A 16,209-nucleotide genomic window follows, 5' to 3' on the forward strand; every position below is an offset into this window, starting at 1 on the left:
GAAACACTAAAGATAACTCTATTTTCTTCCTCATGGATTGGTTCTTCAGCTACTTGAAATGAATGACCACATTAAGCTTTAGCAAATTTTGTTTATGCTTTCCTGGAAGTGGAGATGACCTGGCCATGTTTAACCATGGTAGATTTGATTGAAGCCCAAGGTTTCTCAGGCCAGGTATTGCTGTTCTGACCAATTTATGACTGAATGGCTAAAATCCAGACTGTAGATTTGGAGAGGCATGTATTAGCATCAAGTTGGGACAGTCCAATAAAAGGGCTGACCCTTTCTTAGTCAGTTAGCTTAGAATAAGTTCAGAAATCAAAGGTTAAAGCATATTGAGGAAAGACTGAGTCCGTAAGAGCTCAAGCATAGAGACACTCCTTTCTAGAATGGGTCGATCTGGCTGGGAAGTCTGTGGGTAGAGACTGAGAAACAGAAGTGTTTAACCATAATAATAGCCTGATTTGGAGCTGAGAGGACAGAAGACTTAAATCCAGGTTGGAAAGACCATTCATTCCTTCAGTCATTAATTGACCAAATGACTGTGAGTACTCACTCTGTGATAGGCGCTGTTTGGGCACTGGATCTATCAAGGTAAGTTTCACTTTTATGCAATACAGCACAGTATACCAAACCTAACCACCTGTCAAGCACCCTCCTTCTAGGGCATTCATGATTCTTATTGAGACTTCCTGTGATTAAATCATGGGAAAAATTGTGATATATAACATGTTAAAATGTACAGATCTCTGGATCCATTCTCAGTGATTCTGATTAAACAGATCTTGCATGAGACTTGGAAATATACAGTTTTAATAACCTTCCTAAACTATTCTGAAACATCAGACAGGCCCATAGATTGCATTTTAGAATGATAATTTTTCAAAGGAGAGATTAAATTTCCCAAGCAATCTGTCCCTTACTCTCTTAAAGGGCCCTCTTATGTCCTGGATACCCGTATCTGCCAAAGTTGTAGTTTCTTTTTATTGATTCATGGCTTGTTCAATGCCTTGACAATTTCTTTATCATTCCTCATGTTCATGACCACTTTCTACTTTCCACCAGACCTTAAGGATCTGCAGATAGACTTTCACTCACCAACATTACTCTTTAAGGATGGGCCCAGAATTAGTCAGGTAGATATATTCTACTACCAGTGGGTATTAGACGTTTTCTGGACAGTAAATTTTTACTGATGCAAAGAGTGTATTTTTCTTTTTAGTAAAGTCATGTTTTCAGCTTTCATTGATACGGTAGTTAGTTAAAGCTTCCCTGGTGGCCTAGTGGTAAAGAATCCACCTACCAACGCCTGCCTGCCAATGCAGATGTGGGTTCAGCCCCTGGATTGGAAAGAGTCCCTGGAGAAGGAAACGGGAAACAACTCTGGTACTCTTGCCTGGAAAATCCCATGGACAGAGGAGCCCGGTGGGGTACAGTCCATGGGGGTCACAAAAGAATCAGACACGACTTAGCAACTAAACAAGTTAGTTAAAACATTCATATCTTTCACGTATTTCTCAAATGAAGTTGTATCCTGTTGAACACAATCACCTCCATGCATTGGTGATCAGGGGAGAGCTGAATTCTCAGTCTGTAACTGTTCCATGTTTCGCTGAGTTGACCTTTCCTGAAGTAGCTGCTTCAAATCTTCAATCCTGTTTCTGATTTCCAGAATTAATCCACGGTACCTAGATTCTTGGATGCCACAGAAATCCCGGTTTCAGTACCCTACACCATAATACAAATGATTTTGTCCCATTGCAAGCGTTTATCTTCACTGATCTGATCCTAACTCCCAACACTTCTACCTGTTCAAATCCTTCAGTGTCTTTCGGGATCAGTCACAAGGATTCTCCATTCTATTCTCAGCTCTTTCATTGAATGGTCCTTAAATCTTCTAGCTTAACCGGAATATGGCTGTGCTGAAGACACTGCTTCTCTGTAACCCCTTGAATGGAGACTTTCTTCTGTGCTGCGCATAACTCAAGTGTCTTTCCTATGACCTATCGCTATTTGAAAACCATTTCTTCTTCTTCCTCCTTAAAAACACTAATCATTTACAGTTTCAACACAATAGATAAATTTTAGCTTCTGCTGCTTTCCATTTTCATTTTTTTTTCCTATTTTTTTGCTTCCATCACTGTCACTTACTGGTATCTTAGTTACTTTCCCCATTCATAGGGCATCTAACTGTCACCTCTCTCCATAGCTATGATTTTTTAGGGGTTTCCTCATGCAAATAGAAGATACATCCAATTCCTACAGTCTTAGAACCTTCATCTATTTGTTTCTCACAACATTTCCTTTCAATCTCACTTGGTCATCCCATCATGTAATCATTACCTGCTGCTGCTGCTAAGTTGCTTCAGCAGTGTCCGACTCTGTGCAACCCCATAGACAGCAGCCCACCAGGCTCCCCCATCCCTGGGATTCTCCAGGCAAGAACACTGGAGTGGGTTGCCATTTCCTTCTCCAATGCATGAAAGTGAAAAGTGAAAGTGAAGTCACTAGGTTGTGTCCGACTCTTAGCAACCCCATGGACTGCAGCCTACCAGGCTCCTCCATCCATGGGATTTTCCAGGCAAGAGTACTGGAGTGGGGTGCCATTGCCTTCTCCGAATCATTACCTATATCTATATTATTCCCAAAATGTGAGTTTCAAATGTTTTAATAATCTCTGATTACTAACTTCTATTCTTCCAACTTGCTTTAGTACTTTTATTCCAAAACTCTACAAACACGTGAAAATCTGTAATTCATTTATCCTAACACCATTTCATTGTACATCAATTTCTTGAAGTCCTCAATTTTTTTAGAAACCTAGATTTTTTTTTTCCAGTCCTGTGTTCTATTGCAAATTTTATAAATTTTCTGTCCTTTCTCACCTGAAATTTTATTCACCTGGAATATCCCTAACTCTGGTTAGCTCAACTATCCTTTTATTTTGCACCTATGAATGAGTAGCCCAATAATCAAGAGAAAATTCACTGACTGAACTTTAAATTTATGTCCACAGTATCAAAAGAAGACACTGATAGGCTATCCTACTAAACCTTCCTGTTAAATGTATTTACTTTTCAAACTGACAGTTTCATGTCTTATCCTCAAATCTTCAATACCCACTCCCCACATACAGTCTTAGTTGCTGACCTTGTGCATAATAAGTGGAATTAGATGAAAATTAATTAATCTTAATTAAAATCCCACTACTCCACTGTATCATTTCCCTTATTATAGTTTTCCTTGCGATAGTTTCCCTTATTATAGTAAAAATGATGTCCATACTTAAGGCCAAGCTAATCTGTGTTGCCAATTCCATCTACTCTTACCATCTTAAGGATTTGATTTCTGCAAGTTAACTGTTTTTCTCCTGATACATCAAATCTCCACTCTTTACTGGTTCTTTCAAAATAGTTTAAAAAATATTGTCCCTCATATGTATACCTATGCCTGATTCATGTTGATGTTTCGGAGAAACAAACACAATTCTGTAAAGCATTTATCCTTCAATTTAAAAAATAAATTAAAAAAAATATTGTCCCTTACCCTAGTATAAGCTTACAGTCAAAAATACTGTTGTTTTGCTTCTATTCATGGGGAAAATATCACAAAAGTAATTCCTTAGATCTGTGTTTTCTGCGTGCTCATCTCACATTTTGTTTCCCACTCATATCCATCCCAACTGGACACTGGACCTCATCGTTGTATATAAACAGATCTTAATAAGGTCACCATGAATCTCCATCTTCCCGTGGCAAAGGGCTAGTTTTCCATCATCTTTGCTAGCACCCTCTACAGTATTAGTATTTAAGATGACTCCTTATTCTGTCCATAAGGAAACATGTTTTCCTCTGCTTCTAGGACACCGTACTCTCCTGGATTCCCTCTTGCTTCATGAATTGTACTTGCCAGTCTTTCACAGGTGCGCATTATCCATGAAATCTCTAATGGCCAAAATTGCCCTAAGATTGGCCTCAGCCTACTGACCCTCTTTATCTATATTCTTTCACCATGTAGTCATGTTCAATCTTATTGTTTCAAATACATTTATTTTCTGTTTTGGGACTTCCCTGGTGGTCTAGTAGTTAAAAGACTCCATGTTCCCACTCCAGGAGACACAAGTTTGTTCCCTGGTTGGGTTTGACCCCTGGTCTGGAAACTAAGATCCTGCATGCCACATGATGCAACGAAAAAAAAAAAAAAAACTCCATCCAAATATTTCTTGAGTGCCCAAGTCTGATATGACCAACTAACATAGCCAAACAATTACTACTAGGGTGTTCAAGAGGTATCACAAATTGGCCAAAGCAGAAGTATCAATTACAGTCCTCCACCCCAGTCCACAACATCCCATCGCCTCAGGAAATGGTACTAGCATTGTCACCTGGATGCTCAGGCTATAAACCCAGGAGTTAATGATTCTTCTTTTCACATTCTAGATCCAGTGTATGAGTTAAGTCCTGCTAGCTCTACTGTCAAAATAAAACTAAAATTTGACCACTTCTCATTTCTATTGCAAGATAGTAGTCCCAGGAGCCACAATCCTTATGGGAATACACCAAGAACCTTCTTAAATATCTGCTTCTTATATTCTCCTTATTCTAGAAATCATTCTCCACAGAACAGCCACAGTGATATTTTCAAAAGTAAATCAATGCATTTGCAACAACATGGAGAGACCTAGAGCTTGTCATACTGAGTGAAGTAAGTCAGAGAAAGAGAAATATCACATATCACTTATGTGCAGAATCTAAAGAGAAATGATACAAATGAACTTATTTACAAAATTAGAAACAGACTCACAGATTTAGAGAATGAATTAATGATTACCAGGGAGAAACGGTTGGGGGAAAGGATAGTGAGGGAGTTTGGGATCGACATGTACACACTGCTATATTTAAAATAGATAACGAACAAGGACCTACCATATAGCAGAGGGAACTCTGCTCAATATTATGTAACAACCTAAATAAGAAACTAATTTGAAAAACAATAGATATATGTATAACTGAATCACTTTGCTGTATGCCTGAAACTATCACAATATTGCTTACCAAATATAATCCAATATAAAATAAACAGTTAAAAAAAAAGAAAAAAAATCAATACACATCCTTAATCAGTATAAAACCTTGTATAGACTTTTCATGGCATCTAGAGTAAAATCTTCCTGTAACCTCCAAGATCTACATAATAATGGCCTCTGAATATGTCTCCAGATTTATCCATATTCATTCTCTCAGTGGTTGATGATACAATATTCACATTGCCATATTTTCTGTCCCTTGTACATCCCAAGGTCTTTTCCATCTCAGAGCATCTGGGCTAGTGGATTTTTCTTCTTGGACCATCTTCTTCCTATATTTTTGTATAGCTACCTGCTTCTTATTCAGGACTCAATGTAAATATTGCTTCTCCATCAGACATCTTCCTTTATCACTCTAGGGGTTCTCTCTCAATCAGATGTTATCAAGTGATTCTTTTTTATGTTTTTTTAATTGACATAATCAGTTCCTGAAATTAGCTTTGTTGTTGTTCTTCTATGTGTCATCACACTTTTTACCATTACACTCCTCTTTGAAATGTAAGTTCCTACAAATATTAGACACTGTATTCCCAGGACCTGTATATGCATCTGGCAAATAATAAATACTATATACATTTTGACTGACAAAGAGTCATGTTAATTCTTTATCTTGCATTTTTGCATCTGCTATGCTACCACTCAAGTGTGTTTTTAAGATAGTATCTCACTGTCTTGATTTTGGTCCTTTGTCCTGGCCAATTGACTCAACTTCATATATGAGTCTCTTACCCTTTATCTATTGCCTTTTCTATTAGCTCTACTTCTTAGTTTTATAAACAAATACATTCTGTTTTCTAGCATATATTTGTTTTAAGTGTTTTGTTGAAGCATTTATATATAAAATGGAGCTATAAAATGGCAACCACTGAGAAAAGGCTAAAGGGTCTATTTTGTAATTTGAAAGGACTCAAAATGAGAATTTTCTCTCCACCTTACTCTTGTTTTTTTGGCAAAAAGTAACAGGCTTTTAACCTGTGAGTCAGTTTCCTCATAAATCAATCAGAGATTGCCATATTTAGTTTGAAAGGCTGCTTTGAAGTTCAGTAAAATATAATTTATATAAAGAAAGCACTCAGTACAAAGTTCAGCATGGAACTTGTATCAAAAAAAAAAGAATGAGCTACTTCCTGGTCTGCATGGGCTAAGGAAAGGTGAGCCCAATATAGGCACGGGACAAAGAAAGGCCTCATACTCTTGAGCATATTACTTTATATATTTCAGTTTTATAATTTCATCTGAATTACCAAATTACCTTTTAGCATTTTACACCCCTTTCTTCTGAAATAAGGGGCTTGATCAGACAGTCGAAGTTCCTCTAGCTCTAGACTCTCTCATCAGATTAAAGAAATTTGTACGGGAGACTGAGAGAAGGGAGATGTTCTGTCTCAGACCACAAGAGTCCAGTTTTCTGGCTCTAGTTTCATTTATACTCAAGGATATTTACATCCTATATCTCAGCCCTGGATTACTGGCTTGTTGTCCATGTCAAGTCACTGACTACAGTTGCTTTAAAAGAAGTGGATTATAAGGGAAGAAAAGGCTGCACAAGATGGGATAATATTGAGCTTGGACCCTTCAAGAGGAATGCAGGGTAGTCATAGAAGGAAATTGTAAAGGAATGCTTCAGAGAACTTGAGGTCTCAATAAATATGTTGAAGGAATCTAGGAGAGAGCAGAGACTCATTGACTTCTAAGAGGGGGTTATTTTTTACTTTTTGTTTTTGTTCAGTACCTTCATCTCATTTACCAGCCTTGGGATGTGGAGAAGAATAACAGAGATGGAGACAGAATACATGGGATACATGGGCTTAAGATCGAACCCTACCACCGTTCAGCTGTGTGGCCTTCCCCAGCTGTCATTTAATATCTCCAAGTGTCAGTTCCATCATTTGTAATAATTGATATCTTTTCTAGCTCATAATTCCTACTTCAGATAGATGGCCTGATACATTCTAAATAAAGTGAAACAATTTATCAACATTTCCCAATCTTTCCTAATAATAAGAATTCTCTGCAATTTTGGTCAAGCATACAGATTACAAAGATTTACCCTGAGAAAGTCTGATGTAATAGATTCTGTGTGGGGACCATAATTTATGATTTTAACAAATAATCTTTTTTTTTTCATCTGATAAATTTGGAAGACACTGAAATGATGGTGCTGTTACTGTTACTGGTAGATTACTCAAGACTGTGAGAGCTGAGGAGTCCTGGGTGAACAAGCCTCTCCAAGAGAAGGGACTGCAAGGTGTTCTCTCTCTGCATGGTTCCCATTTGTGTGAGGGAGATAATACAGCTAGCCCCTTACATCTGAACCTGCAAGCTGTGAACTTTCAAAGATGCGAATGTGCGTTCACACGCCGGATCACGTAAGTTAGTTCACATGTCCAGTGTACATTGTTATGTGCGTGCCTCCTCTATAGTGCTTGTGCTTTTGTACAGATCCTCCGTCTCCTCTTGCTGCCGATTGTTCGGCTCTGCCATCCCCCCCCCGCCTCCTTCCTCTGATCAGTAACTCTTCTTACCTGTTCACTTGATGCCAGCCCCTGTATGCTGGCTGTTGTACTGTACTATTGTACTTTACAAGGTACTGTATTGTAAAGAATGTTTTCATTATTTTTGTGTTTGTTTCTAATGCATTATTTGCATGAAAATATTATAAATCTATTACAGCACAGTACTATATAGCTGATTGTAGTAGTTGGGTACCTAGGCTAACTTCATTGGACTTACAAATTAAACCTACAAATGTGCTCTCAGAACAGAACATGTCCATATATAGAGGATTTACTGTAGTGTCTAGTAATACACAGGTATCCTAGTGTCTAGTAATATTTACTACTGTGGGACAGAGATGGGGGTATGTGTTTTGTTTGGTTTTGTCTATTTATCTACCTAGCTACCTACTTACCGTTATCCATCTAATATCTACTTATTTACTATTACTATGCTTTGAGAGCTAATGCAAACTCATAATTCTGCTAATGACAGACTGACCTTTTATCACAATTACATATAATAAGATTTATATTTTTATAAGACATCACATGTAAATAATGGAGAAAGAGAGACAGAGATATAGGAAGAGACAAGAAGAAGAGACAAAGCGCAAGGCACATTATAGTATTACGATGTTATAATCACACCTGTTTCAAAGTCATAATTACTAATTTAAAGTCAATAATTTCTCATATAGCCATTTATAGACATAAAACTACAAAGATATTACTTTATTTTTTCTGTTACTTCTTATTTTTATTTAACTGGAGTATAATTGCTTCATGATATTGTATTCGTTTCTGCTGTACAACATGAACCAGCTATAAGTATACATATATCCTCTCCCTCATGAGCAAATATTTTACTTTAATTTTGGCTTATCAGGTAGACATTTAAACCCTGGAGACTATTAGGTTTATTGGCTTATGTTTGGTTAAGGCTGAGTTGATAAAGAAAATTGAGATACTATTCTCTACACAAACTAGCAGCAAGTTAGCAAGCAAATTGCTTTGAATTTCCAAAGTTCCAAGAGCCATTAAGTGTTTTCGCTCATCCATTCTCTAATTTCAGTTGATTCCAGTTACAAAGTAAAACCTATATGATTCATTACCAGCAAGAGACCTGGTGAAATTTAGCAAACAACCTTGAAGTATCAAGAATCTTTTACTATTTCCCTGTAGCACTGAACTTGCCTTTGAGTAAGTATCTAAATGTCAGCAAAAAGAATTTCCAAGGATGTTTTCTAAGTTTATGATACATGTATGGGACTCAAGTCTACAGTTGGTCTTCATATCCATGTGTTCCATATCCATAGATTCAACTGAGGACAGAAAACATTTGAGAACCATTACAGAAATTTCCAAAAAGCAAAACTGGAATTTACTACACTGTCAACCATCTTCATAGCACTTACACTGTATTCATTATTACAAGTCACCCAGAAATGATTTAAAGTCTAGAGTAGGATGTGTGTAGGTTATATGTAAATGTTATGCCATTTTATATAAGTGACTAGAGCATCTGTGGATTTTGGTATCCTTGAAGAAGTCTCAGAACCGATTTTGCTGTTAACCTACAGCTGCTTTAAAACATAAAGTCTTAAGAAAACTCTCATCAAGAAGATATCATACAACTAACTGGTAGCTGATGCACTTAAACCCATATGACCCTTCAGAGTTCCTAGCTCATGGGTAAAGCATGAGTATCAATCTGACTTTGCACTTGACAGAGTAATGGGATATGGAAGGGATGCTACAGAGGACACAGAGGCTGCCTGCATTTGTATCAGAAGTGGGTTGAGCTATCTGCTGTGTTTGGAGCCCAGGCAGAGTTTCAGAACCATGGAATACATCCTACAGGGAGCAAAGTCAATGAAGACTAGTCACTTCACCAAGCCAACAACTATCTCACCAAATCTTAAATAGATGATTTTGGTTGGCCAGCCTCCACATGATATTATAGGCTCTCATGTGAAAAAAATCTTACCATTAAAACTTCTGCTTATCAGTTGTTTTCCAGATTCCTTCCTAGATTACCTTTCAGCTTTACTTGGTTTCAGCCCACCTACTTGCCTAGTTCTCAGTCTTCCTACTACCTAACCTTTCTTTGAATATGAGAGTTTAATTCTAAAAGGGTATCACCATGTATTCATTAAAAAAAAAAATCTTGTAATGAAATTAGGGCTTGATGAATCTGAAAACATCTTGATACACAATTTGGATTGCATTATAGCAAGATCACGCAAATGTTATTCATTGCCAGTCTAGCAAAGAGTAGGAGGTATTCTATTTATTCCTACTTAACAGATTTATCTAACATTTAAACTTTTTAACAAATAAAATTTAACACAGTGATTTAAAACAGTGAATATTTATTTTCTTGCATTTTCTTTGGGTCAGGACCTCAGGGGTGGCTTAGCTGTGTGATCCTGGCTCTGAATTTTTCATGAGATTGTAAGCCCCCTGCATATGAGCCTTCAAGTTGTGAACTTCCAAAGATGTGAATGTGCATTCCATCAGCATCAGACATGAGTGACACTGCAGCTTGCCCTCCGTCTCCTGTTGCTGGCAGTCCTTCAGCTCTACCATCTCCCGCCTCCTCTCCCTCCTCCAGTCAGTAATGCTTGTTGCCTATTCACTCAATGGCAGCCCCTGTACACCAGCTATTGCACTGTACTACTGTATTTTCAAGGTACTGTACTGTCAGGTTAAAAATGTCTTCTTTTTGTGTTTGCTTATTTATGTATTATTAGTGTAAAAACTATTATAAACTTAGTAGAGTACAGTACTATATTGTTGATTGTGTTAGTTGGGACCCTAGGCTACCTTTACTGGACCTTCGAACAAATTGGACTTTCGAACACATTCTTGGAACAGAATCCGTTCAAATGTAGGGGGCTGCTTATATTCAAGAATTTAGCCCAGGGTACAGTCGTCTGAAGATTTGACTGGAGTTTGAGAGATTCACCTCCAGGGTAGCTTGTTCACGTGGTGTTGACAGAAGACTATTCCTTGACACCTGGGTCTCTCCGTAGGGTTGCTTGAATGTCTTCACAATACGGTGCCTGGCCTTCCCCAGAGTGACCCAAGAAAACTAAGGCAGAAGCCATCATGCCTTTTAAGATCAAGCTTTGGAAGTCTTAAGCTATCATTTCCACAACATCCTAGTGGTTGTGCAAGTGGCTTCATTCATTGTGGAAAGCGGCTACACAAGACCATGAGCACCAGGAGGTAAATGGTAATATCATTGGTGTCATCTTGAAGTCTAGCTACCAGAGTGAGGCATTAAGATACATTTGTTACAGTGGTAACAAATCAAATTGCCATGCCCTCAAAAGAAAATCACCTGGATAGGAATTATCCACAATAAAAGGTTGTAAAAGACCTTCAGTTTACTTAATTAATCCTCACAATCACTCTTTTGGGGCTAGATTCCCATTTTATAAATGAAGAAGCTTAAATTAAAAAAAAAAGTCATAGTAAGTTATTCACTGTTACTCAAGGAGTAAACTGCAAGACTATGTTTTGAACACAATCAGGGCAATGTATCCCATTTGAATTTCTGCAAAACAATATATATAACATTTTTTTCATCTTGACTTTCCTGATGGAGCAATATTCATAAGGGCATGGATCCTTATCATTCATATATTTTGACTTTTGCACTGCTAGGTCAGACTGTAAATTATGCTTAGTATTCTGTCACCTAGATGTTATCTGCATTGCCCCTTTCTCCCACAATTCCTGTTCCACTGATCCTTCATAAATAAGGCAAACTTGTATCTGAGAATCAGCACTGTGAAGTATTTAATTCTCAAAGGAAAAAAAGATCTCCTATTTGTCATCAGAAAAACATAGGCTTAAATATCATCATCACAAATGCTTACAGTTCTAGAGCTATTTTGTTTAGCATCCTTCCTGGAAATCTTTAGTCTGAACATCAGTTTTTGTCCTGTAGATGAAAAAGGACATTTTATCTTCTAGCCTGCATCTTGGTGGCAGCTTCTGCTCTTCCAGATTCATGTTCCCTTTGGGAATAAATGTGTATAATAACTGCTATTTTCATTCCCACCGCACATCTTAGGGCACGGAGCCCTGAAGATATGTTCTGTCTCAGCCTTGATTCATGGCTGCTTTTAATGCCTACAGTTAGCATTTGGTGCACAGGGTTTCAACTCCAGTAAAAACACTGAAACTACTGCCAAAGAGGTGGAGTGGAAAAGCAAACTCAAACCACAGAGGCTGCTAAACTTATTCTGACCAAAAAATCTAAGATCCATATTGCAGTTTATTTAAGCAGCGGGAATTATAAAGCTTAGAATTTCATGTACAAGAGTCCATTTCACTGATATTAAAAGACTTAGCTTTCTTCCTACTATAGGAAATCAATTACAACTTTGACTTTGTCCTTGATTCTTTCCTTAGTTTCCTGAACTCCAACTGTAGTGCTGAGTTCTGATGATTTCTTACCCCCCAAACACAATTAGGTCATCTTCTTAAAAACCTCCAAGATTTGGAATGACAAATATGTGGCTGTTGGAGGGTCACTGCTACAATGAAGTTTTATTGGGGACCTAATGCAAAAGAGATAGTCTCATTCACTAGAATCATCTACGGAAGAAACGCTTCATATTGTTGGGAGGACAAACGAGAGATTTCAGTTGACATCAGAGTTAGAATAATGCTCCAAAATGTGGATTTGAGTAAAAACAAGGGATCCGTTTCCAAGCAACCATCTAAGGAACCTGGATCTGGTTAAAGTGCAGGCTGTTAGATGACCTAAAAATATTTTTAATCATCTTAAGTATAATAATGGTTTTGTGTTTGCACAGGAAAATGTCCTTATTTTATGAAGACTCGCGTTGAAATAAGTGGAATTGAAATGGCCTTACTGTCCGTAAATTGCTTTAAAATACAACAGCAAATAAAATAGGTGATGCAAATATGACACAATGTTAAAAATTATTAAATGTAAGTAACGGATATCTGGGCATTTCATTCTTCCTACTTTTCTATAATAAAAGGAATAATTGTTGAATGAGGTACAAAAATTGGGGGCAAAGTGAATAGGTCAGGATGGCAGAAGAAAGGGTGAGCTCTGCTATCAGCATTCTACTTTCCCTGTCCTTCCCCGAAGCATCCTTTGGCTGCTATCTAAACAAATGTTGAACAAATACTTAAACACACTTTAAGAGTTATTAAATTATGTGCTTACCTTGAAGTCTGGACTATTCGGTAATTCTTCACATACCTGTATGTCTGACCCTCAATCCTTGGCAGAGAACCAGAACATGAGAAGACATCGACCATACAATGAAAGAAAACGTCCCCTAAGGTGAGTTTAGGTAGAAAGATTGTATTCCTATATATCCCGAGTATGAGAACTTCAGAATCCAGAAGCCTGGGGCCATTTAAAAATGTTCCCAAGAGGTATTATTGCCTCACTGCATTTTCACAGGGACCATTTTAAGTTAAAAAAAAAATGTCATTATTCACGGAATAATTTGTTTAAATGATTGAAAAGTGGAGTGCATTTTTCTAAGGATTTCATGCAAGATGATTCATATTTTTAAACTTGTGGTGATCAAATGTTTCTTATCCTATTTTATCATAGTACAAAATAAATTATATGAAGTTGATGATAAACCAAAAAAAACCCTGCTTAGGGGTCATTGCTGAAGAGTTGGCCAACTATATGACTGGCCAAAATGAAAACCTGAATGAACGGTTTGACCAACCCAATATTTTAAACTCCTATATTTCCTTTCAGAAGTGTAGAGTTTGGGCCTATCCTTAAGGATTTCCTATACATTTATCTTCTTCTCTTTTAAATTTTTTTTTTTACTGTGGTCCCTGTCACTTCACTGTTAGGTAATTTAGCATATACATACTGAGAAAAGGCTAACCATGGAAACATATGGTGTTTCCATGCAGATTAATCTGTATGTGTGAAGGAAAGTAACAAGACTGAAAAGTACTTTTTCCTTTACCACTTCTTTGCACAATTTGCAAGGAAACAAGTGGTCAGCAACAAGGATGACAGAAGAAAATGAGCTAATTAACTGTACAGTTGAGAGTTAGGAGAGCTTGCAAAGAGAAGTCAGGAAGGCTCAGGCCAGCTCGATAATTTTATATCGTCATTAGTGATAATAAATGCTTACTATTCATCAAAAGACTCTTAAATGGCATCAAGAAAAAAGTTCATGATCTTCCCAAACAACCTAAAGATGTTTAGTTTTCTTTTGTCTTTATGCATGTACATAGTAAAAGCTACTCTGGGTTTTACAGTTCATTATCAGTGAACAAGTTCGATATTTCATATGTTAGAAAAAATATGACATAGCTAGTCCTTGCCATAATACTGGTTTAGACTAGTATTTCCTAATGGAGAAGGCAATGGCACCCCACTCCAGTACTATTGCCTGGAAAATCCCATGGACGGGGGAGCCTGGTAGGCTGCAGTCCATGGGGTCGCGAACAGTCGGACACGACTGAGCGACTTCACTTTCACTTTTCACTTTCATGCATTGGAGAAGGAAATGGCAACACACTCCAGTGTTCTTGCCTGGAGAATCCGCAGGACGGGGGAGCCTGGTGGGCTGCCGTCTCTGCGGTCGCACAGAGTCAGACACGACTGAAGTGACTTAGCAGCAGTAGCAGCAGTATTTCCTAAAGTAGCTTCAAAGTTGATGGAATTTAAAAATCAAAAGTTGAAACTAAGCATAATCCTTGATTATAGATTATTTAAAACAGACTATTGAAATATTGACCTTGAGTCTGGGTAAGAATAGCTTAATAATATTTTCCTTTATTAGCCAAGATTTTGAGTCTCTTTCCTCAGCTGTCCCTTGGTATCTCAAATGGAATTTAATATGTGAATATTTGACTAAAGAAAAAACAGAAAGCAAGTATATGTCTTCTCATTAAGAAAATAAATATTTTGATTGCATTGTGAGGGAGAACATACAGGCACAAATATACAGGCCACACTTTGCTGATTCAACATAAATTTCAGCATGGGCCGGATAGAGAATTTTGATCTGAATTAATTTTATAACATCTACTGAAATGAGAATTTTTTCTTAAACTATTGTATCCATAGAACTGGCTCAACACTTGACAACATTTTTGGTTGAAATAACCCTAGATAAAAATGTGTAGGAATTTTCAGTTCTCATAAGATTAGAAGAGATAAATAAAAGCAACAATATCCTTGAGCTAGAATTCTGACCTTAGGGCATTGTACCTGATTATTTGTGAAATTAAGTTTAAACTTTTTAATCACATATAAAAGGCAAAGGAAAGAAATAAGAAAAGCAATGGTATCATCTACTTTTTTATGTATGTATTTTCATACACACTATAAACACATTTTTTTTAAGAGTGAGATGAAATTAGAAAGATGTGGGGAACTATAGAAAATAATCTACCAGATGGCAGGAGCTTAGAGAAGACAAGTTCTCTCACCTTCAGTGGTGAGATTAAGTGTGTCAACAAACTCCCAACACATATGCTTTTAAAAATGTAACACCATCCTTAGGTTTTTGAAAATAGGGAATAAAATTTTACTGTAATTAAAATGAGAAATAGTCATTCTCCATTTGGATCTGTTCCAGTTCTCACAAGGACAAATTCCTAAACTGCCATTTTCTTTTCCCATTATAGATTCTGGCGTCAGGGCAAGATATTAGGATTTTAATGCCTTAATATATTCTATGAAATATACTAGTGTACTTTACTATTCTGACCTTTTGGCACATCATATTTTGATTCGGATGGCCATTCACTCTTTGCTCTCCAGCTCAGAAAGGCCATAAAAAGAGTGAAATGAATGGATTGACTATAGCTAGTCACAATACAGAATACTGAAAAGGTCATTGTATCTCATCCACTGTGCTATTATTCACAGAATATATAGGACCTTAAATATTTGATATCATAGTCTTGTGACAAATCCAAGAAAAAAATGGAACCAAGAATCACTTCTCATGGCACAATCGCACCATCAGTCAAGAATGAGAAATAGAGGGACTTGCTTGGTGACTCAGCGGTCAAGAATCTGCCTGCCAATGGACGGGATACAGGTTCAATCCCTGGTCTGGAAAGATCTTACAACCGCAGGACAAGTAAGCCCATGCACCACAACTACTGAGCTTGCACTCTAGAGCGCTCAAGTTGCAACTGCTGAGCCCTCAAACTGCAATTCCTGGAGCCTGTGTCCTCTAGAGCCCATGCTCTGCAACAAGAGAAGCCACCACAATGAGAAGTTTGCACACCACCACTAAAGAGTAACCCCCTTCTGCTGCAACTAGAGAAAGCCCACGCAGCAACAAAGACCCAGCACAACCAAAAATAATGAAATAATAAATAAATTTAAAAAAAAAAGAATGAGAAATAGCAGAAGCCTAGTACAACGGGAAAGGAAAATCATCTTCATTTTTTCTCATCTCTCCCTTTTTGGTAAAATACGTCCATGAACACATTCTCAAAAGGAAAAGGAGTTAGAAAGGCAATCTGAAATGTTAAGCTTGAAACTAACAAAACTTAGGAACTGAGATGTCTGTTAGTATTTTCCAAGAGGTGTTAGGTCATGTTTGCCTATTTGCTGGAGAAGAGATAAGAAAG

Source organism: Budorcas taxicolor, chromosome 24 (assembly GCF_023091745.1).
Source record: "Budorcas taxicolor isolate Tak-1 chromosome 24, Takin1.1, whole genome shotgun sequence".
Classification (NCBI taxonomy): Eukaryota; Metazoa; Chordata; class Mammalia; order Artiodactyla; family Bovidae; genus Budorcas; species Budorcas taxicolor.